The 23,551-nt window shown below is 40.7% G+C and overlaps 1 long non-coding RNA gene across 2 annotated transcripts in view; it reads left to right on the forward strand.

Annotated features, from left to right (window-relative positions):
• The window catches only part of LOC109551290 (uncharacterized), a 422,401-nt gene that overhangs the window by 335,241 nt on the left and 63,609 nt on the right, over nt 1–23,551 (forward strand). Inside the window, exon 8 of one of the 2 annotated variants that reach the window (XR_002178019.3) lies at nt 2,315–2,484. The exons of the other annotated variant lie outside the window; for it this stretch is intronic. This is a non-coding gene — a long non-coding RNA (uncharacterized lncRNA). The remainder of the gene's footprint in view (nt 1–2,314; nt 2,485–23,551) is intronic. 2 annotated transcript variants of the gene reach the window in all.

The raw sequence follows: 23,551 nt of genomic DNA on the forward strand, positions 1-23,551 counted from the left end.
TCAAATCTGAATGAGATCCTTGCTGGGTAGAGTAATCTTGGTTGCAGGTTTTTCTCCTTCATCACTTTCAGTATGTCCTGCCACTCCCTTCTGGCTTGCAGAGTTTCTGCTGAAAGATCAGCTGTTAACCTTATGGGGATTCCCTTGTGTGTTATTTGTTGTTTTTCCCTTGCTGCTTTTAATATGCTTTCTTTGTATTTAATTTTTCACAGTTTGATTAATATGTGTCTTGGCGAATTTCTCCTTGCATTTACCCTGTATGGGCCTCTCTGTGCTTCCTGGGCTTGATTAACTATTTCCTTTCCCATATAAGGGAAGTTTTCAACTATAATCTCTTCAAATATTTTCTCAGTCCTTTTCTTTTTCTCTTCTGCCTCTGGAACCCCTATAATTCGAATGTTGGTGCATTTAATGTTGTCCCAGAGGTCTCTGAGTCTGTCCTCAATTCTTTCCATTCTTTTTTTTTTATTCTGCTCTGCAGTAGTTATTTCCACTATTTTATCTTCCAGGTCACTTATCCTTTCTTCTGCCTCAGTTATTCTGCTATTGATCCCATATGGAGTATTTTTCATTTCATTTATTGTGTTGTTCATCATTGTTTGTTTCATCTTTAGTTCTTCTAGGTCCTTGTTAAATGTTTCTTGCATTTTGTCTAGTCTATTTCCAAGATTTTGGATCATCGTTACTATCATTCTGATTTCTTTTTCCGGTAGACTGCTTATTTCCTCTTCATTTGTTAGGTCTGGTGGGTTTTTATCTTGCTCCTTCATCTGCGGTGTGTTTTTCTGTCTTCTCATTTTGCTTATCTTACTGTGTTTGGGGTCTTCTTTTTGCAGGCTGCTGGTTCGTAGTTCCCGTTGTTTTTGGTGTCTGTCCCCAGTGGCTAAGGTTGGTTCAGTGGGTTGTGTTGGCTTCCTGGTGGAGGGGACTAGTGCCTGTGTTCTGGTGGATGAGGCTGGATCTTGTCTTTCTGGTGGGCAGGTCCACGTCTGGTGGTGTGTTTTGGGGTGTCTGTGGACTTATGATTTAGGCAGCCTCTCTGCTAATGGGTCGGGTTCTGTTCCTGTTTTGCTAGTTGTTTGGCATAGGGTGTCCAGCACTGTAGCTTGCTGGTTGTTGAGTGAAGCTGGGTGCTGGCATTGAGATGGAGATCTCTGGGAGATTTTCACCGTTTGATATTATGTGGAGCTGGGAGGTCTCTTGTGGTCCAGTGTCCTGAAGTTGGCTCTCCCATCTCTGAGGTACAGCACTGACTCCTGCCTGGAGCACCAAGAGCCTTTCATCCACACGGCTCAGAATAAAAGGGAGAAAAAGTAGAGAGAAAGAATTAGTAGAAGTAGGAAGAAAGAAAGAAAGAAAGGAAGGAAGGAAGGAAGGAAGAAGAAAAGAAAAAAAGAAGGAAAGGAACGAAAGAAAGAAAGGAGGGAGGGAGGGAGGAATGGTGGGAGGAAGGAAGGAAGGAAGGAAGGAGGGAAGGAAGGAAAAAAGAAAAGATAAATTAAAATATAAAAGTTATTAAAAAATATTAATTAAGAAAAAATTTTTTTAAAAAAACGGACGGACAGAACCTTAGGACAAATGGTGGAAGCAAAGCTATACAGACAAAATCTCATACAGAAGCATACACATACACAGAAAAAGAGGAAAAGGGGAAAAAATCATAAATCTTGCTCTCAGAGTACACCTCCTCAATTTTGGATGATTCGTTGTGTATTCATGTATTCCACAGATGCAGGGTACATCAAGTTGATTGTGGAGCTTTAATCCGCTGCTTCTGAGGCTGCTGGGAGAGATTTCCCTTTCTCTTCTTTGTTCTCACAGCTCCCAGGGGCTCAGCTTTGGATTTGGCCCCGCCTCTGCATGTAGGTCGCCGGAGAGCGTCTGTTTTTCGCTCAGACAGGACGGGGTTAAAGGAGCCGCTGATCCGGGGGCTCTGGCTCACTCAGGCCGGGGGGGAGGGAGGGGCACGGAGTGTGGGGTGGGCCTGCGGCGGCAGAGGCCGGCGTGACGTTGCACCAGCGTGAGGCGCGCCGTGCGTTCTCCGGGGGGAGTTGTCCCTGGATCCCGGGACCCTGGCAGTGGCGGGCTGCACAGGCTCCCCAGAAGCGGGGTGTGGATAGTGACCTGTGCTGGCACACAGGCTTCTTGTTGGCGGCAGCAGCAGCCTTACCGTGTTATGCCTGTCTTTGGGGTCCGCACTTTTAGCTGCGGCTCGCGCCTGTCTCTGGAGCTCCTTTAAGCAGCGCTCTTAATCCCCTCTCCTCGCGGGCCAGGAAACAAAGAGGGAAGAAAAAGTCTCTTGCCTCTTTGACAGGTCCAGACTTTTCCCCGGACTCCCTCCTGGCTAGCTGTGGCGCACTAACCCCCTGCAGGCTGTGTTCAGGCCGCCAACCCCAGTTCTCTCCCGGCGCTCCAACCGAAGCCTGAGCCTCAGCTCCCAGCCCCGCCCGCCCCGGCGGGTGAGCAGACAAGCCTCTCGGACTGGTGAGTGCCGGTCGGCCCTGATCCTCTGTGCGGGAATGTCTTTGCTTTGCCCTCCGCACCCCTGTGGCTGCGCTCTCCTTTGCGGCTCGGAAGCTTTACCCTCCGCCACCTGCAGTCTCCGCCCGTGTAGGGGCTTCCTAGTGTGTGGAATCCTTTCCTCTTTCACAGCTCCCTCCCACTGGTGCGGGTCCCGTCCCTATTCTTTTGTCTCTGTTGTTTCTTTTTTCTTTTGCCCTACCCAGGTACGTGGGGGGTTTCTTGCCTTTTGGGAGTTCTGAGGTCTTCTGCCAGCATTCAGTAGGTGTTCTATCGGAGTTGTTCCACGTGTAGATGTATTTCTGTTGTATCTGTGGGGAGGAAGGTGATCTCCGTGTCCTACTCTTCCGCCATCTTCCCAGAAGCCTCCAACAAATTTTTTTTTTTTCTTGCGTTTCGCGGGCCTCTCACTGCTGTGGCCTCTCCCGCTGCGGAGCACAGGCTCCGGACGCGCAGGCTCAGCGGCCATGGCTCACAGGCCCAGCCGCTCCGCGGCATGTGGGATCTTCCCGGACCGGGGCACGAACCCGCGTCCCCTGCATCGGCAGGCAGACTCTCAACCACTGCGCCACCAGGGAAGCCCAACAAATATTTTTAACATCTATTTTTTTCCAGTTATTGTTCTAGACATTGGTGATTCTTTTTGTTCTATTGTTTTTTAATTTAATTTAATTTTTTTTATACAGCAGGTTCTTATTAGTTATCTGTTTTATACATATTAGTGTATATATGTCAATTCCAATCTCCCAGTTCATCCCACCACCACCACCCCTCCCCCCACTTTCCCACCTTGGTGTTCATATGTTTGTTCTCTATGTCTGTGTCTCTATTTCTGCCTTGCAAACCACTTCATCTGTAACATTTTTCTAGATTCCACATATATGTATTAATATACTATATTTGTTTTTCTCTTTCTGACTTCACTCTGTATGACAATCTCTAGGTCCATCCACATCTCTACAAATGACCCCGTTTCATTCCTTTTTATGGCTGAGTACAAATTAAGTTTTTCTGAATATTTGTGTACAAGTCTTTGTGTGAATATATGCCCTCAGGTAATTATTAATATCATTATTATTAATTATTAGGTAATTAATATAGCCACTCCAGCTTTCTTTTGGGTAGTGTTAGCATGGTTTATCTTTTCTCATCATTTTACTTTTATCTTGTTTGTGCTTTTATAATTGTGTGTTTTTTGTAGGCAGCATACAGTGGGATCTTGCTTTTTATCCAATCTGACAATTCCTGCCTTTTAATGGGGTGTTTAGACTGTTTACACTTAATGTGGTTATTGTGTTCAGATTACATTTACCATTATGCTATTTGTTTTCTCTTTGTCTCATATGTTCTTTGTTCCTCTTTTTCTGCTTTCTTTTAGGTTTATTAATTTTATAATTCCATTTCAATCCTTCTGTTGGCTTATTGGCTATAACTCTTTGCCTTGCTCTTTTTGTGATTACTTTAGGGTGTATAGTATACATTTTAAATTGGTCACAGTCTACCATCACTTGATAGTACATCACTTCACGTGAAGTATAAGAACCCTAAACAGTATATTTTTCAACTCTCTCCTTCCTGGCTTTGTTCTTTTGTTATCATACATTTTACTTTTACATGTGTTATAAACCCCATGCTACATTATTTTTACCTTTGTTTAAGCAATCATTTATCTTTTAAAGATATTTAAATAACAAAAGTATCATATATTTCTACACAAGTAGCTACCATTCTGGTGTGCTTCATTCATTTAGTAGCTCTAGATTTTCATTTGTATGATTTTCTTTTCGCCTGATCAACTTTCTAACATTTCTTGTAATATGAGTCTTCTGGTGATTAATTCTTTCAGCATTTTTATGTCTGAAATGTCTTTATTTTACCTTCATTTTTGAATGCTATTTTTGCTGACTAGAGAATTCTAAGTTGACAGTTTACTTCTTTTACTACCTTAAAGATGTTGATCTGCTGTCCTTTTGCATTATTTCTGGTAAGAAATATGCTGTCATCCAACATATCTTTTTTCTCCGACTGCTTTTAAGATTTTCTCTTTAGGACTGGTTTTGAGAATTTGTTTTTGTTTTTGCAGTATGCGGGCCTCTCACTGTTGTGGCCTCTCCCATTGCGGAGCACAGGCTCTGGACGCGCAGGCTCAGCGGCCATGGCTCACGGGCCCAGCCGCTCCGCGGTATGTGGGATCTTCCCAGACCGGGGCACGAACCTGTGTCCCTTGCATCGGCAGGCGGACTCTCAACCACTGCGCCACCAGGGAAGCCCTGGTTTTGAGAATTTGATTGTGGCATGCCTTTGTTTGGTTTTCTTTATGTTTTTTGTGCTTCAGGTTCATTGATTTTCTTCGATCTCTAGGATTTTAGTTTGTGCCAGATTTGAAATCTGGGGGCTGTTATTCTTCAAACATTTTTTTAATTCCCATCTGTCTTTCCTCTCTTTTAGGTATATCAATTACATGTGCATTAGGTGTATGAAGTTGTTCTACAGCTATCTGGTGATCTGTTCATTTTTTAAAACTTTTTTCTTTTCTGTGTTTTGGTATCTGTTACAGATAGTTCTTAATACTATTGCTTCAAGGTCACTAATCGTTTATTCTGTAACATTGAATCTGCCTTTCATCCCATCTAGTATATTTTTCATATCACACACTATTGTTTTTATCTTTATAATTTTGATTTAGGTCTTTTAAAAATATTTCTTCAATTTTCTACTTAACATGTACAATCTTTCCTCTAACTCTTTGAACATATGAAATTGAGTTATATTAGCGGCTATTAATGTCATTTTCTGCCAGTTCAAATATCTGTGCCAGTTCTGGGTCTGTTTTCATTGATTCATTATTCTCCTCATTATGATTTCTGCTTTCCTGCTTCCTTACTTGCCTGGTAATCTTTAATAGACTGTCACACATTGTGAATTTTACCTTGTTGGATGCTGGATATTTTTGTATTCTGATAAATATTCTTGATCTTGTTGTGGGATGAAGTTAAGTTACTTTGATCCTTTTGGGTCTTCTTTTAAGATCTGTTTCTGAGGAATGGAGCAGCATTTAGTCTAGGACTAATCATTCTCCACTACTTAGGTAAAATTCTTCTGATGACTCTACCCAATATTCCATGAATTATGAAGATTACTAGCCTAGCTGGTAAGAACAGACACTGTTAACAGCCCTGTGTTATTACCAAGTACTGTTCCTACTAATCCTTTGGGATGGTTTTTTCCTTGGCCTTGGGTAGTTTCCTTACATGCACAGGTAGTTTCCTTATATGCACGTGCTGATGGGTACTCTGCTGAATACTTGAGAGGGACTTCTATAAATCTGCAGAATTTTCTCCCTCTGCAGCTCTCTTCTCTCCAGGGCTACGTTTTGTTAACTCTAGATATTTTGTCCTCCCAGTCTTCTTAGCAATATCTCTCACCTTCGGGAGTTTGATTCATTCCACCTGGATTTGCCCTCAACACACCACAGCCTTCAAACTGTCTCAAAGCAGTAAGCTGGGGCAACAGTAGGTTCCCACCTCTCAGGGATCATATCCTTCATAGCCTGATGTCCAATGACTTAAAAATCACTGTTTTACACATTTTGTATAGTATTTTATTTGTTTCAGATAAGAAGATAAATTTAAACCCTGTCACTGCATCTTGGTTAGAAGAAGTTCCTAGTCATCTTTTGTTCGGCTTTAGGTTTTAGGTCTCTTTTGAATTGACTCTCTGAGGATGTTTCTTTCTCAAGTGCATGGGTGGTCAGCATATGATAGCTCTGATGTTGTCTCTGGAGGGAATAGCTATTCCTCTTTATATCCTTTGCCTTGGATTAATGCTTCATTAGATTTACTTGCCATCAACTGGAAAAACGCTGAGGCTCAAGATTAGCAAGTGAACTGGGAGCAAGGGGCCCTGGAGGCTGCCCAGTCTCTTCTAAAGTGCGGCCCTCATACAGAAGCACAAAGGGCAACTTGTATTCAGTCTAGCTCAGGACAGATCAAGGTCCTCACGTTGATCTGCCTCTCATGACACCGACAGTTGGCTGAGAATTTAGATAGATTAAGTCCCCTACATATGAACATGTTCTGTTCTGAGAGCGTGTTCATAAGTCCAATTTGTTCGTTAAGTCCAAGAAAGTTAGCCTAGGTACCCAACTAACACAATCAGCTATATAGGACTGTACTGTAATAGGTTTATAATACTTTTCACACAAATAATACATAAAAAACAAACACAAAAAAATAAAGAAAACCTTTTTAATCTTACAGTACAGCACCTTGAAAAGTACAGTAGTACAGTACAACAGCTGGCATCCAGGGGCTGGCATCGAGTGAACAGGGAAGAAGAGTTACTGACTGGAGGAGGGAGAGGAGGTGGGAGATGGTAGAGCTGAAGGATCGTCAGCAATAGGAGACGGAAAGCAAGCTGCAATTTCACTCACGCCTGACGCTGATGGCACAGGCTCTGGTTCCTTGCTGGATTCAGTTCTGTCTAGCCTCTTTTCTCGTCAGAGATGACACGGTAGCACTGGATTGCATTCTGAATGGCTGCTGCAACTTTCGTGTACCATTCTACACTCGGGTCCTGTGCCTCAGAAACTAACAGTGCCTCCTCAAATAAAGAAAATCCCCTTGCCATTTCCTGCGTCGTGAATCTCTTCGGTTCTTCAGTTACTTCTTCCTCTTGTCTCTCTTCGTCCTTTCTCTGGGCCTCCAATTCCATCAGATCTTCATTAGTAAGCTCCTCGTGTTACACAGCAAGGAGTTCAATGAAGTCGTCCTAAAGTACACAAAATCACAACCACTTGTAGAGGATGCACGTGACAATGTACGCCAGACATGTGAACTAACTTACGTGACTGGACGTGTGAACGCATGTTTACATCTTTGAAAGTTCGAAACTTGAAGGTTCATGTGTAGTTGGCTTACTGTATTCAGAATTCTGTACCTATATCTTTTCATCTCCTATGACTAATATGGTAACTCCACTTTGGAAAAAAGTGGAAAGAAAGAAAGAATCTATATTTAAATTCCAGAACTAGAATTCTAATTATTTATATTTTGTTGTATATTTTTATATTATTTTTTAAATTTTTTATTTATTTTTTTAACATCTTTTTTGGAGTATAATTGCTTTACAATGGTGTGTTAGTTTCTGCTTTACAACAAAATGAATCAGTTTTATATATATACATATGTTCCCATATCTCTTCCCTCTTGCGTCTCCCTCCCTCCCACCCTCCCTATCCCACCCCTCCAGGCGATCACAAAGCACCAGGCTGATCTCCCTGTGCTATGCAGCTGCTTCCCACCAGCTACCTACCTTACGTTTGGTAGTGTATATATGTCCATGCCTCTCTCTCGCTTTGTCACAGCTCACCCTTCCCCCTCCCCATATCCTCAAGTCCATTCTCTAGTAGGTCGGTGTCTTTATTCCTGCCTTACCCCTAGGTTCTTCATGACATTTTTTTTCTTAAGTTCCATATATATGTGTTAGCATATGGTATTTGTTTTTCTCTTTCTGACTTACTTCACTCTGTATGACAGACTCTAGGTCCATCCACCTCACTACAAATAGCTCAATTTCGTTTCTTTTTATGGCTGAGTAATATTCCATTGTATATATGTGCCACATCTTCTTTATCCATTCATCCGATGATGGACACTTAGGTTGCTTCCATGTCCTGGCTATTGTAAATAGAGCTGCAATGAACATTTTGGCACATGACTCTTTTTGAATTATGGTTTTCTCAGAGTATATGCCCAGTAGTGGGATTGCTGGGTCATATGGTAGTTCTATTTGTAGTTTTTTAAGGAACCTCCATACTGTTCTCCATAGTGGCTGAACCAATTCACATTCCCACCAGCAGTGCAAGAGTGTTCCCTTTTCTCCACACCCTCTCCAGCATTTATTGTTTCTAGATTTTTTGATGATGGCCATTCTGACTGGTGTGAGATGATATCTCATTGTAGTTTTGAGTTGCATTTCTCTAATGATTAATGATGTTGAGCAGTCTTTCATGTGTTTGTTGGCAATCTGTATATCTTCTTTGGAGAAATGTCTATTTAGGTCTTCTGCCCATTTTTAGATTGGGTTGTTTGTTTTTTTGTTATTAAGCTGCATGAGCTGCTTGTAAATTTTGGAGATTAATCCTTTGTCAGTTGCTTCATTTGCAAATATTTTCTCCCATTGTGAGGGTTGTCTTTTGGTCTTGTTTGTGGTTTCCTTTGCTGTGCAATATATTTTTATATTAAAGTTAATTGAATATAGTTTTCTCCCCCTGGTGTATATTCAGTTTTTCTCAATTAATCTTTATTTTTTTTAGAGCTTTAACTAAAGATCCCCTCAATATCTGCTTTTATGTAACTACTTAAACTTGGTGGATCCAGATGATAATAATTACAGTTCAGCTGAGCAGTATGTGCAGACAAGGTAAACAGTCTCTTTACAAGTGACTAGAGCCAGAAACTTTCCTTTCTGTACATGTTGTAATTCACACTAGTACGCCTGAGTGTGCAGATACTTACTAGTCATGGAAATCGAGCCCTGAAAAATTTAACAAATATCAGAATTTTATTCTTAAAATTCTAGTCTTGCTCATGGGAGTACCTAGCCTTTACCCAGACAGAGATTATCAAGCAATTTTCCTTCATATACTTGCTCATCATTTATGGCAAGAATATTTTACTGTATTGGAAAATATCCTAATGGGAAAAAGGTTAACATTTTTTTGAGACTATGACTTTAGGGTCAAATGACTGATAATATTCAGTCTTGCTTTCAAAAACAGGTAATAACTAAAAATCAGTAATAAGTATTCCTTCAAAAACAGGCTGATAATGAATTTTCAAATACTTGGGATGAATCATTGGAAGGCAGTGATTGAAAGTGCTTCTTTCCCCATCCTCCTTCCTTGGCAACAGAGAAAATCAAGTCATTGGTCTGTGAACACTCTATTAAGAGGAATTGTGATCCAGTTGGGAAGTCTTAGTTAGTATGGTGCAGCTGAAAGACCACTACCAGAAATTTTTGTGTTTGAGCCCAGATCAGCCGTGAAAAGATACGAGTTTTAAGAGATCATCGGCCAAATTTACAACTCCTTATTTGGTAACATTCATGGCAAAGAATGAATTTTTCATTTATTAAGCAAATATTTTGTGAGCACCTCCCAATTGTCATATACCATGAACCCAAAGGAGAAATGGCAAAGGTGAATGAGGCGAGCTTTGTCCCAGGCGCACTCAAAGTGAGGATCATCACAGTCATACACTTGACACATTCCTTACAACCTCATGTTCCTCCTTTGCTACTTGTTTGGTAAAGGGCATTGACGGGAAGGAGAAAAGTACAGCTTTTATGATTATAACTCTGATTAAGATGGATTTGTCTACCTTTTGTACTTTATTGCATTTGTCCTTCTTTACTAATTAACAATCTCTCCAGAGATAGGATTTGTGTCTAAGATAACTTTTCTAATTCTCCCCTTTTTTTCCCTCTCCACTGGAATCATAGATGGGAGACTCCACAAAACATACCAAGCAACTATTTCATAGGTTTCAATAACTCGAGCTTCTAGAATTCTCCATTATATCAAGTAACATCAGGTATCTCCACTATATTTGAGAGACTTTATATGATCCTTACCTAGTTTAGAACTACATATTCTTGGAGCAGAAAAAAAGACCTGCTGCTTTAAGACTGAGTTCTAAAACTGTGGACATTTATACAATGGAATACTATTCAATAGTAAAAACAATGAATTACTGACACATACAGTATGAATAAATCTCGAATGTATTATTCCAAGTGAAAGAAGCCAGACTTAAAAGGTTACATACTGTATGATTCAATTTATATAGCGTTCTGAAAAAGGCAAAACCATAGGGGCAGGAAAAGAGCGGGAGAAGGGGTATTGACTCCAAAGGGGTAGGAGAGAATTTGGGGGAGTTATGAAAATGTTCTATAAGATAATGGTGGTTACTATGTGCACTTGCCCAAACATACAGAACTGTACTCTAAAAGGGTGGATTTTATTCTATGTAAATTAGACCTCAATAAACCTGGGGTGGGGAGAGACTGGGTTCTAGGGCCTGGTCAGTGTCCTTTAGGACCTATCACCATGAGTCTGTGAGTGTTGGGGAAATGCTTAGAGCGGAGAACTCATACAGGGATGCAATATTTGGGGTAATATGTATTTCAACTGAAGGCAGGGGCTAGGGGATAAATTGCAGCTATGACTTGAATTCTAGATGGGAACAATTCTTTCCTAATGTTCTGACTAAAATTCTCTATGAGAAAGTCAGTGAAGTGGAGTGGATAAGGGCCTGACTTCAGGAACCAGACTACCTGGGTATGAATCCCACCCTTGTCAGTCACTTAACTGTGTGACCTTTGGCAATTTACCTATTAGAAAACTACATATTAGCTTATACCCAGCTGTATTAGCCAACCAGTAAAAGGATAAGTAACTGTGTGTGTGTGCGGGTGATTGTGTGTATGTTTTGTAATTAAGACAGTAAAGGAAAGCTGTACTGCTTGAGGTTAAGGGATAAAAATGATGATACTTCTGATAAAGCTGACTATGGACTGGGTACTCTTTTAAGCATATTACATGTATAAATTATTTAATTCTCACAACAACTCTATGATAGGTACTATTGTCATCATCCCTGTCCTACAAATGAGGAGACTGTGTGGCACAGATAGGTAAATTGCCAAAGGGCACAGTTAGTGACTGATGAGGCTGGGATTCAAATCCAGGCAGTCTGGTTCTGGAAGCCAAACCCTTATCCACTGCACTCCATCGCCTTTCTAATAATTAGAGAATATTAGTTACAGCATTAGGAACTAATTGTTCCCATCTAGAAATCAAGTCAAATTTAATTTCCAGGATCACTTGTAATAAATGAAGGTCAGGGTCCTCCCTACCCAAATCCAAAGGGGAAAACAGTCAGTGTTCATAAAGTTGATCATTCCCAGCCATGCTGTATCAAACTACACAGAACTTCGTTTTCAACAGGGAAGTGAAAAATAAGACAATATTTTGGAAAAAGAGGAAGCGATTTGTTTGTGTGAAGGTCAAAAATTAGGCTCTGTCACAATTTATCATGAGTGTCAGCTATCTACAGAACTGCTCCCCCCAACTTAATTTCTTACTGCATGACATTTTCATAGCTGTAATTCATCCCCTTTGCCCCACATGTCCTAGCATTACAGCAGTATCTTTAAAACTGCAATCCAACAGCAAAAGCCTTGACCCTACCACGGCACAAAAAATCCTCAGCAATACGTTCCTCTCCTTGGATTCTATGTAAGTAAAAATTTGTAAAAAATAAATCCATTTGGATATTGTTATTTATTTATACCCGACCTTGTTCCAAAAAAAGATATGGGGTATGGTATTTTTTTCTACAAAGTCCATAAACATACAATTTTTTTAAAATCTATATTTCTGCAACCTCATAATAGATGATATACTGACCGAATATGCTACATATTAGAATTCATATTGGACATCACATTCATCTTCAAGCTGCAGTCTTTTCCCATTTCTCTTTGTCAAAGACTTCTGGAAATGTTATGCTAAAAATAACAGACTTTTAATGTGAGCAACAGGTTAACAAAATGAAAGTTGCTATAGTAACAGAATGCACATTTCAGAAAATGGCACTGCAAGGAGAAATGATATTTATCGGCTGTAGTAAATTGTTGAAAGCTTGTCAATATGTATCCCGTAGTCTGTTTCAGATAGCTGGGTAGCTACTAATAGCAATATTTCCCAATATTTTCCTGAGTCTTAAGAATGTATGGAATCAAGGATGTTCAGTCACGGGGCATGGATTCCTGTACTTCTCAGCATAAGCAAAATTAGCTCTATTAAGGCAGGACCCTCATGTCTCCTTTAATGCTGTGTTTTTTGTTTTGCGGTATGCGGGCCTCTCACTGTTGTGGCCTCTCCCGTTGCGGAGCACAGGCTCCAGACGCGCAGGCTCAGTGGCCATGGCTCACGGGCCTAGCCGCTCCGCAGCATGTGGGATCTTCCCGGACCGGGGCACGAACCCGTGTCCCCCGCATCGGCAAGTGGACTCTCAACCACTGCGCCACCAGGGAAGCCCTAATGCTGTGTTTTATTTTGATGTCTTAACCATTAGTACTTGCAGGGTTGTCAGAATTATTCATGTCAACTGTGGGGCACTCCCGAATCTCTGAGAATTATCATTGACATAGCATTTGGTGCATTTGGTTTGCTCTGAGTCATAAGCTGGCAGTGTACTTAAGCAAAGCTTTAATGATTGGATGTCTTCTGTTTGCATTGTTAAGGGATATTTTATTTATTATTGCTTTCCAATTGCAACTTTTGACTGACTGTTGCCATGTTTTCACTGTATTCTATTAAAGAGGCACAGACAGCAATTTTTTTACAGCATGCACCACTCTGCTTTTACAGCCTGCATTTTTCATGCAGTAAATCCAGACACTTTACAATCATTAAGAATATGTAGGAAGACTTGGCTCCATAACGTCCTCTCTCCAGAGTTCAACCTGTGCTATAAAACAAGCAACCACAGAAAACATACATCCAGGCTCAGCTCTCTAAAGGCCAAAACCCCCGATCTGAAATAAGTTATTTCTGGTAGGAGAGTTATAGAAGGTTTGTGTTGAATGTTTTGCTACCTTCGATCCAAATGGCTATTGCTTCTTTCTTGCTCATCTTCTTCAAGTTACAATTTGCCCCCTTCTCAGCTCATTAATAATGTAGCCTCTGGTAGATGCACTGGCCTCAAATGAGATGCCTGTATTGCATTTACTAGGACCCAGCTGGTTTCTGCACTGAGGTTATGTAAGGCTTTAACTAGGCAGGTTTTTCCCTCCCCTCGTATATCTGGAAAGCTTTTCTCCAAGGAATTTCAAGAGGATTGTGATGAGCACTGCTGTGGCGTTCACTGAAGTCACCCTGGGACTACCTTATCCTCATCCTGTCTCCCCAGCACCTGGCTTCTCCTCTGTGAAAGAGCAGCGATGGTAACAAATGGGGCTGTTTGGGCTAGACAGAGAGAGGATAAGCAAATAGGCCAAGACTTAATTGCTTTCTTACCTGAGACTGCAGTTTCCTCCAAGATATGGGAATGGCTCTCGGGAGAAAATGGAACCAAGATAGATCACAGTGATTTTCCAATATTATGGAATTCTGGACTGGGAACAGTACAAATGGCCTTTCTTTCTTCCCTTGACCCTCAAAGAGTGGCCCTGACAATAAGGAAAGGTCAAGTTTAGAAGCCACAACACCTGATGAAGATTGGGCCACATTGGCACATAGGCACTGTTCATTGAGCTCCGACTATATGCTGAGCTTTATCTCATGCTTTAGCTTATTCCACTTTTACAACAGCCCTGTGAAGTAAGATTTATTCTTATAATGGTTAATCAATTCTTTTTCAGCACAATTCTTTTGAATGCTGGTTCTCTTTCTTGCTGAACACAGAAAGAAGTCAGAACTACTGAATTTCCTTGTTCCTTCTGCCGTTTTTAAATGCTACATCTTCCTCAAGCAGGGATCCTAATTTTTTTCTTCTTCATAGTGTTACTCTAAAAATAATCATTTTAAACCTCTCTTTTCATGGCATTTATCTCTCAGTTGAATTCAGGAGTCAGTATGGCAGAGCACAGAGAGAGGTCAGCACATTTTATCTGTAAAGAACCAGAGAGTAAATACTTTAGGTTTTGCAGGCTATATGGTCTGTCTCATTGACTCAACTCTTCCGTTGTAGTAGGCAAATGCAACATAGACAACACATAAAGGAATGCGTATGGCTGTGTTCCAATAAAACTTAATTTTCAGAAACAAGAGGCCTGCCTATGAGCCTTAGTTTGCTGATCTCTGGATTAAAAAAAAAAAAAGTGGCAGGAGATGGGGGAGGGCAAAGCAAAAGGATAGTGTCAAATAACTAATTTCTAGGATCATGTTATTAGCTGTGTGGCCTTGGGCAAGTTACTTTATTTCTTTGAAACTCAGTTTCTTTATCTGTAAAACAAGGGTAATAGCTTCCTCATGAGATTATTGTGAGGATTTAAAGAGAGAAACACGTACTCCTGAACTTTCCACCTCTTTCAGTTTGCTTAACACTGCTTGATGGTTTATAATATTCCGGGCACTTGTTTAAATGCTGATGATGCAACCATAAGACAAGGCCCTTGCTTCCCGCACCACCTCTTAGGAATTCAAGGAGCATTAATCCTGCCTCCGAGGATAAAGGAAGGCTTCTGATAGGAGGCATTCAAGGTCCATCTTGGAGGATGAGTGGAATATTTTAGGTTGAAAAGCAAGAAAGAGAAGGACATTCCAAGTAGAGATAACAATTGAAGCAAAGAGATAAAAGCTTTGTAGGATTGCATCGTATTTCAGGGAACTGGGAAGAATATTCCAGTGTAGCTAGAGAATAGGATGATGCATGGTAAGGTACAGACTAATACAGCCTACCTGATACCCATTCCCCCTTCTCCCTTACTCATAGGGCCATGATTTTGTCCAGGGAAGAAAATGTACCCAGCTAAAAATACTCAATCCCCCAGTCTACCCTGTAGCCAGAGGTGGCCATGTGACACAGTTCTAGCCAATTAGATGTGGGTTGAATGTCTGGAAAAGGCTTCTTTTTCTGAATAAATAGAATACAACTGTATAAGAGAAGGCTTTCTTCTGATCTGGAAAGTGGATGTAACACTTGGAGATTCAGCAACCCTTTTGCAATCATGAACAAAAGCCACATATTGACAGTGATAGGGCAGAAAGACAAAAGAAGTCTGTGTTCCCTGTGGCATTGTTGAGCCACCACACCAGCCCAGTGCCCTATTTCCAGACTTCGGGTACACCAGAAACAAGTAGTCCCATATTGAAGCCACTGGGAATTGTGTTTTCCATTGTTTGCAAATGAACAAAATACTAAAAGATACTGGAGAAATGTGAATACTTGAGGTGCATCAGCATGACTTGATGTATAGATTGGATGCGGGAGGTTAGAGACAAGGAGGAATTAAGGATGACTATCTCTGAACTGAGCTTCTGGGTAGAGTGTGATACTAATTATTGAGATGGGGAAGATTGTGGGAAGGGATACATTTTGGGTGGGAAACGAATTGTTCTGTTTTAGACATGTTAAGTTTGAGATACCTATAAGACATCCAAGTGGAAACGTCGAATCGGCTGTGTGGGATGTGTGAGTCTGAGATCCAGAGAATTCCTCTGGCTGGAGATGAAATTATGACTCATCAGCAAAATTATGATTTTTGAATCCAAGAGAAAAGATGAGCTCACCTTGGAATATTGTGTAGAGAAAGAGAAGATATGAGGTGCGTTTGGTAAAGGTAGGTGGAGAATGGATTGGAGAGAAGAGAGATTAGGCACATGGAAATCAGCTCAGAAGTTGCTGGATTCGTTTTGAGTGAGAAGTAAGGGAGGTCTGACCTAGAGTAGGAACAGTGGGAATGGAGAAAAAGGAAAGGACTTAACAGATAATTTACAGGAAGAATCCACAGAACTTGGATTCTGATTGGATTGCAAGGGTGAGAAAGAAGCCAAAGATAGCTCTGAGATTCCTCTATGCTTGATTGACTGTATCCTGATGTTCTCAACTGGTGTGGGATACGTAGAAGGAAAAGAGAGTTAGTTCCAGGGTGAGATAACAAGTTTGACTTGGGTACTACCAGGGCAAACATCAGACAGGCATAAAGCCTGGGACTGCCAGGTAATGCTTTTGAAAAAGTACCCTCTCTTCATCTAAACCTGAAGCAAATGCTCAGGAATGATCTATAATTGTTTTGAAGCCAGTACGATGGTAGACAGTGTCCAGAATAATTATGAGGGTCGTGGAGGACTTTTAGAAGTCCTCCATGAGACTAGCAAGGGGAATGTCTTGTGCTCAGTGTAATCCTTGGTCCATGTTGGTTGTGTCATCCATAACTGAATGTCCCAGTAGGGAACTTTGGGGAGCTAGAAAACCTTACCTTCACCCAGGGGGTGTATTGTGGATCTTCTGCTTCATTTAACCGTCTCCATAGAAGCTTCACACTTCTCGATGTGTCCATTGTTGTCTTCCTGTGGTTCATATTACTGAATAACTGTTAAATGGAATTGCTGCAAAGTCCTTGTGTTCTGATAGCTGAGTTGGTAAGAGGAACTAGAGAAACCACAAAGGTGTTAATACCAGAATTCTAAGATATCAAGTGAACCATCTTTGTTGCAAAAAAATGTGGCTAGGAATAAAGGAAGAACTGTTTGTCAAGTATGTCAATTGTCTCCCTGACTCCACGCAGTTTGGCATCCTGGATTGAATATTGGAAGTGGTCACAATTATAATTTCTCGGCTGTTTCTGTTGCTTCGAGCCAAAGGGTAAGAGATATCTGAGGTATTATAGCAGAAAATGAAATTACAAAATCCAGTCTGGGTAGTAATGAAAATTGAGACCAAAGCTGTTTCTCGGCAGAAATTGGATACTTCCGGCATTTCAGATGAGAATGGGGCGGGGGGTGGAGGTGGGGGTAGTAAATTAAGCAGAGAATATTCTTTGCCTTTTATTTTAGACTTTTTCAGAGGCAGCAGATTTTTAGACCAAGAAGAGTTTAAGAAATAAGAGGTTTTAAATGTGGGAAGAAGTGGCAGCAACGATGATAGAATTAAGTAAAGCTCAATCTTCACTGACCTTACCTGAAAAAGTGGATAAAGAATACCTGGGTCTGCATTACGGTTTTAATTATGAATAATTATGCTTTAAATTTTGTGAATTAATCTTTCCTTTACTGTCATCTCTGACCTTGCAGCTCTGCGATTTTTGCAGACTAATTGGGGTTTTTTAAATGTGTCCTGAGATAACCACTCAAAAATAATTTTCTCATTGGACCAGACACTTCAAGTGGAAATCACAAGGGTCTCAATGAGGTATAAAGCATCCATTGATTAAAGTGTACAAGAAGCAATTCCTTCTTGAAACTTCTGTTTGAAGATGAATGTTTTGTTGCATAGAGGCTGGCTAAGAGGCGCTTTTTAAAATATGATTGAAAAATAGCCATATGTCCTCATTTCCAAGATAACCCACAGTCACCAAGTTGACTAATTGAAATGGTACTGTGATGATGCAACTAAGGTGGTAAATAACTGACTTTATAGGTATAATTTTGCTTAGGAAAAAACAAGCTTCCTAAACTAAGGAGGGAGAGATTGGCATCTTCAAAGTTACAAGTCTTGGGGCTGGCAGAAGGGGACATGTGTATATATTTTCAACAATCTCAGAGCTAGGAAATAAGGAATGATTTGACAAATCTAAAACTTTAGTAAAAAAGTTAATGAATGATAGAGAAATACTATAAACACTTTATTTTTAAGTTGCACAAGGTGGGGGTGGGGGTGGGTCTTAAACAATAAGTGGACACTAGTGAGAAAAACAGATGTCAAAGTGAGTTAATAGAGGGTCAGATGCTCTTGCACAGGGGCCTGTATTAGTCTGCTTAGGCTGCCATAACAAAATGCCACAGACAGGGTGGCTTAAACAACAGAAATTTATTTTCTCACAGTTCTGGAGGCTAGAAGTCCAAGATCATGGTTCTGGCTGATTTAGTTTCTGATGAGAGCTCTCTTCCTGGCTTGCAGACAGCCACCTTCCTGTCCTCACGTAGACTTTCCATAGTGTGTTCCTTCAGGGGAGGTGGGTGGGAGATAGTACAAGCTCCCTGCTGTCTTCTTATTAAAGACACTAATCCTAGCTGATTAGGGCCCCACCCTTATTACCAGATTTAAGCTTAATTCCTTCCTTAAAGGTCCCATCTGCAGGCACACAAGGGATTAGGGCTTCAGTATATGAATTTGGGTTGGGGGCACAGACATTCGGCCCAAGAGAGCAGGTGGAGGAGCAGCCCCACTGGGAGACTGCAGGGGGAGGGGAGGGGGAGGGGGCCGAATCCCTGTGGAGACCCAGCCCAGACCTCTTCAGGCTGCACTGGTGTGCTATTAAAAACTAGAAGCCCTTCTTCCTACCCACCACCCACCTGGAGTAAGAAGTCTGAGAGTTGGGGGTGGGGTGGACAGCAAGCTTAGATCAGAAGATGCTGTGAGGCCAAATTGTGGCCTGGCTGGGCCCCTCTCCCACGCCAGGGCTGACTGAGACTCAGGCCAGGGTGTAATAGTCCAACCACCTGAAAATCAGTGTTACTTTGAAAAAGACAGGGAAAAGATCTTGGCAGGACCACACAGAACCTTGAGGTAGGAGTGTTTCCACTCCCTTAGTGAAGATCTAAGAAGACAAGCAAAATGCAAACCTCTAAAAGTGCCAGTTCCTAGGAATCACTTGGGTGGGAGCTCTCTGGGGCATACTAGGCTATTTAACAGTGTCTGTAGGTGCTGTTAACAAGGATGCAGAGGGTAGCCTAAAAGGCAGCATTTCTCAACTGCAGGCATCCTGGGCTATATAGTTCTTTGTTGGGGTGGTCTTATGCATTGTAGGATGTTTCGCAGCATCCTTGATGTCTACTAACTAGATGCCAGTAGCACCTCCCCCGCCACCAAGTTGTGACCACCAAAAACGTCTCCAGACACTGCCAATGTTGAGAACCACTGGCCCAAAGAGATGGCTGGCGGTGGCCTAATAAAGACAATTTGTGCTTCAGATTAAAAGGACAGTAATTTGTACAGTTAATGGAAATACTGAATAAAGGCATAAATCTATGATAATGCTGAAAAGGAAGATGCAAGATAATATACCACAGTAAAAAGTCAAGCCAATGTGAGTCAGTTGATTGGTACTGAGTTTCTCAGAAAACTGGGAGGTCTTAACAAATTGTTCGATTAAAGAAAACGTTACATTTAATTAATTACTTAATCTTGCAATGCCATCATCTCACTGGCTAGTTAAAGAAGTTATTGTAGTCTGCCTGAAATGTCAAACATCTACACCCTCACACTCATCAGTGTGATCTGATACTGCAAATATATTATATCTTAGGTCACACACTCATAAATGTAGTAATGCGATACTGTAAAAATATTAAAACTTAGGTCAGGGTATGGATTTAAGGGTATAACTCAGAGGATTTTCTTGGGAAATTGATCTTCACTTTTTCAGGTGTTGCTGGAAACATTCATGTGTGCTCTGGTATTTTTATATAATGTATTTATACCTGGTGACAGCCAGACTTTCAAAAGTCAAGCAGTAGGTAGCCAGGAAGGTGTAAACCCAGTCAAGGAGAGCTTCTCGTGCCACCCCTCCTCAGTTCCATGTTTCTGTGGGGAACTTTGGGAGACCTGGGATGTTCTACATCCGGCGGGGAGCATAACATATTAGTTCCCACTTTCTGTGGGCATCTCCATAAGTTTTCATGTCTTTTGCCATTGAAGAAACTTTCTATCTTCTAGAACAGTGTCTCTTGGTGTCTTTTTGTCAATCACGTCACTGCCCTGTTGTGATGACTGAGTAAATACCTTTTGAATTTTCTGTGCCTTTTTTGCATCCCACAGTGTTGTGTATTAGGCATTAGGAAATGTAGAAATGAAACTGGCACCAGTCTCCCGGATTTCCCTTTGAGTTTTTTCCTCCTCCTTTTATCTTTTGGGTGCATGAGAAGACCTCTGGGTAGTCACGCTGCTTCCTTTAGATTCCTCCTCGTTTTTATTTCTGTTTAATCTGATTTCTTATTACATTATAATAATTTATAGAATCTCTCATCTCCCTTGAATACATTTTAGAAACCCTGATCATGAGATTATAACCACATTCTATCTGACTTTTAAGAATATGATGTTCTATGAAATAATGCCATTTGCAGCAACGTGGGTGCAACTAGAGATTATCATACCAAGTGAAGTCAGTCAGAAAGAGAAAGACAAATACCATATGATATCACTTATATGTGGAATCTAAAATATTGCACAAGTGAACCTATCTACAAAACCGAAACAGACTCACAGACATAGAAAGCAGACTTGTGGTTGCCAAGGGGGAAGGGGAGTGGGGGAGCGATGGATTGGGAGTTTGGGGTTAGCAGAAGCAAACTATTACACAAAATGGATAAACAACAAGGTCCCACTGTAGAGCACAGGGAACTATATTCAATATCCTGTGATAAACCATAATGGAAAAGAATATGAAAAAGAATATATATATATATATATATATATATACACATATATATATATATCTGAATCACTTTGCTGTACAGCAGAAATTAACCCAACATTGGAAATCAACTATAGTTAAATAAAGCTAATTAATTAATTTTAAAAAGAATATGATGTTCTAAAGTCCGTGGTACCTTTATTTCTCTTGCCAACGTTTCACTTTTAGAAACCCCAAGAGGATCACTTTCTTCCGGAGTTCCTGTCATCCTCATTTTAAGAACTCTCTTGGGGCTTCCCTGGTGGCGCAGTGGTTGAGGGTCTGCCTGCCGATGCAGAGGACACGGGTTCGTGCCCCAGTCCAGGAAGATCCCACATGCCACGGACCGGCTGGGCCCGTGAGCCATGGCCGCTGAGCCTGCGCTCCGCAACGGGAGAGGCCACAAGAGTGAGAGGCCCGCGCAAAAAAAAAAAAAAAGAACTCTCTTGTTCTTGTTGGTGGGAATTAAGCCCAGATTAAGAGTCCAGCTTGATATCTTCCTCTACATGCAGATATGACACTGTCAGTAAGAAAAGTCAAAAATGTGTCAAATACTTAGTAGACTGAGACTTCCTGGAGATGTAAATTCCTTGCTCACAAACCAGGTATAGAAACAGGATTAGGAAAGCACAGTCTATTTATGAAGTTGTAATTGCTGAAATGCTTTTTATTCTCTTTTTAACTTTTATACTGACATAATTTTGACCTACAGAAAACTTGTGAGAATAGTACAAAGAATCCACATAAACTCCTTCATCCAGACACCCCGGATGTTAACCTTTTACCACATGTGCTCTCTCCATGCAAATACTTTTAAATGAAAGACACAGGCAGAAACACGTCGTTCCTAAGATGTGCAAATTATGACCCCAAATATTGCCTCTCCCTCCCTTCATACAATCCCCTCATCAGCTGCACAGCCAGACCTTGGCAGCTTCCTAGAGCTCCCTTCCTCTTACATCACACTTCATGTGTCTGCAGTCCTTAACTAGACTCAGGCTTATCACTCTGGAGTGTAGCAACTCTATTATTTTTCAATCCGTAGCCTGCTATTCAGTGCCCAGCGCACTGTAAAAGTATTCACTGCATGGTGGAATACATTTTTCCTTTTATAGGGTTGGGTTTGCTGTTGGTTTTGTTGTTTTAGCATTGGTCTGCTTCTGAAATAGATGTTCCCTTTCATACACAGCTCTTCCACTAAATATAGACTTTTAGGCACATAAAAGCATAGCTGAGACTCCTAGGTCCAGAATCTGTGAGTTTGGTGCCAGAGAATATGTGAGCATGGGAAACAATTCTGATCCAAGAAAGAGCAGGGGTATTGATGGTGTTAAAGAAAGCCTTTTTAAAAAGTGGTTTGGCACAGTATAGCAAAGTTATAAAAATGTTACAGATGATTATGTGTTCGAATAGAGTAGTATTGCTGGTTAACTAAAATGGAAGGTTTGGAGCATTCAACAGTGAACTTTTTTTTTTTTTCCTGTTAACATTTCAAAGTCTTATTGACTCAAGTTTTTAAATATTCTTTTTCATATTTTTTTCATTATGGTTTATCCCAGGATATTGAATATAGTTCCCTGTGCTATACAGTAGGACCTTGTTGTTTATCCATCCTATATACAATAGTTTGCATCTGCTAATCCCAAACTCCCAGTCCATCCCTCCCCCACCCCCCTCCCCCTTGGCAACCACAAGTCTGTTCTCTACGTCTGTGAGTCTGTTTCTGTTTCATAGGTAAGTTCATTTGTGTCATATTTTAGATTCCACATATAAGCGATATCATATGATCTTTGTGTGTCTGACTTACTTCACTTAGTATGATAATCTCTAGGTCCATCCATGTTGCTGCAAATGGCATTATTTCATCCTTTTTATGGCTGAATAGTATTCCATTGTATCTACGCATATATATATATATATATATATATATATACACACACATACACCACATTTTCTTTATCCATTCATCTCAATAGAGAAATTTTAACCTAGTCAACAAAGCTCAGATTGTGGAATGAAAGCCAGTTAGGTTATACATGCAAATATTCAAGTATAAAAATGTTGAGAAGTATAGTATGGAATCTGGCTGATGAAATCATGGGCTAAAGAAGTGACTAGAACACAGTTTCTTTCATCAGAGTCTTATAATTTTCTGCATACAGGTCTTTTGTCTCCTTAGGTAGGTTTATTCCTAGATATTTTATTCTTTTTGTTGCAATGGTAAATGGGAGTGTTTTCTTCATTTCACTTTCAGATTTTTCATCATTAGTGTATAGGAATGCTAGAGGTTTCTGTGCATTAATTTTGTATCCTGCAACTTTACCAAATTCATTGATTAGCTCTAGTAGTTTTCTGGTAGCATCTTTAGGATTCTCTATGTATAGTATCATGTCATCTGCAAACAGTGACAGCTTTACTTCTTCTTTTCCGAAGTGGATTCCTTTTATTTCCTTTTCTTCTCTGATTGCTGTGGTTAAAACTTCCAAAACTATATTGAATAAGAGTGGTGAGAGTGGGCAGCCTTGTCTTTTTCCTGATCTTAGTGGAAATGCTTTCAGTTTTTCACCATTGAGGATGATGTTGGCTGGAAAAAAGAGAGATATATCCAGCCACTGTTTTAGTAAACATCTGTTATAATCGTATCTTCCCACCATCTTTTAAAAAGCTTTTCTACATTTGGGGAAACCCCTACCTCATGAGTCCTGCAAAGTTGAAGTCTGAACTCAAATCCCCAGCATCCTTTGCAGCAAGCATGCTGTCATATGACGTAGGCTGCCTGAATTTGGAGATAAGCAAAAAAGGAAAGAATCCTGTTATGGAGCTTCTGCTTGTGCCAACACAAATAATGACCAAGACATTTGGCTTTCAAATGGCAGTGTGTTCTAGTGCTGCTAACTTGAGTTCC

Source organism: Tursiops truncatus, chromosome X (genome assembly GCF_011762595.2).
Source record: "Tursiops truncatus isolate mTurTru1 chromosome X, mTurTru1.mat.Y, whole genome shotgun sequence".
In the NCBI taxonomy this organism is placed as follows: Eukaryota; Metazoa; Chordata; class Mammalia; order Artiodactyla; family Delphinidae; genus Tursiops; species Tursiops truncatus.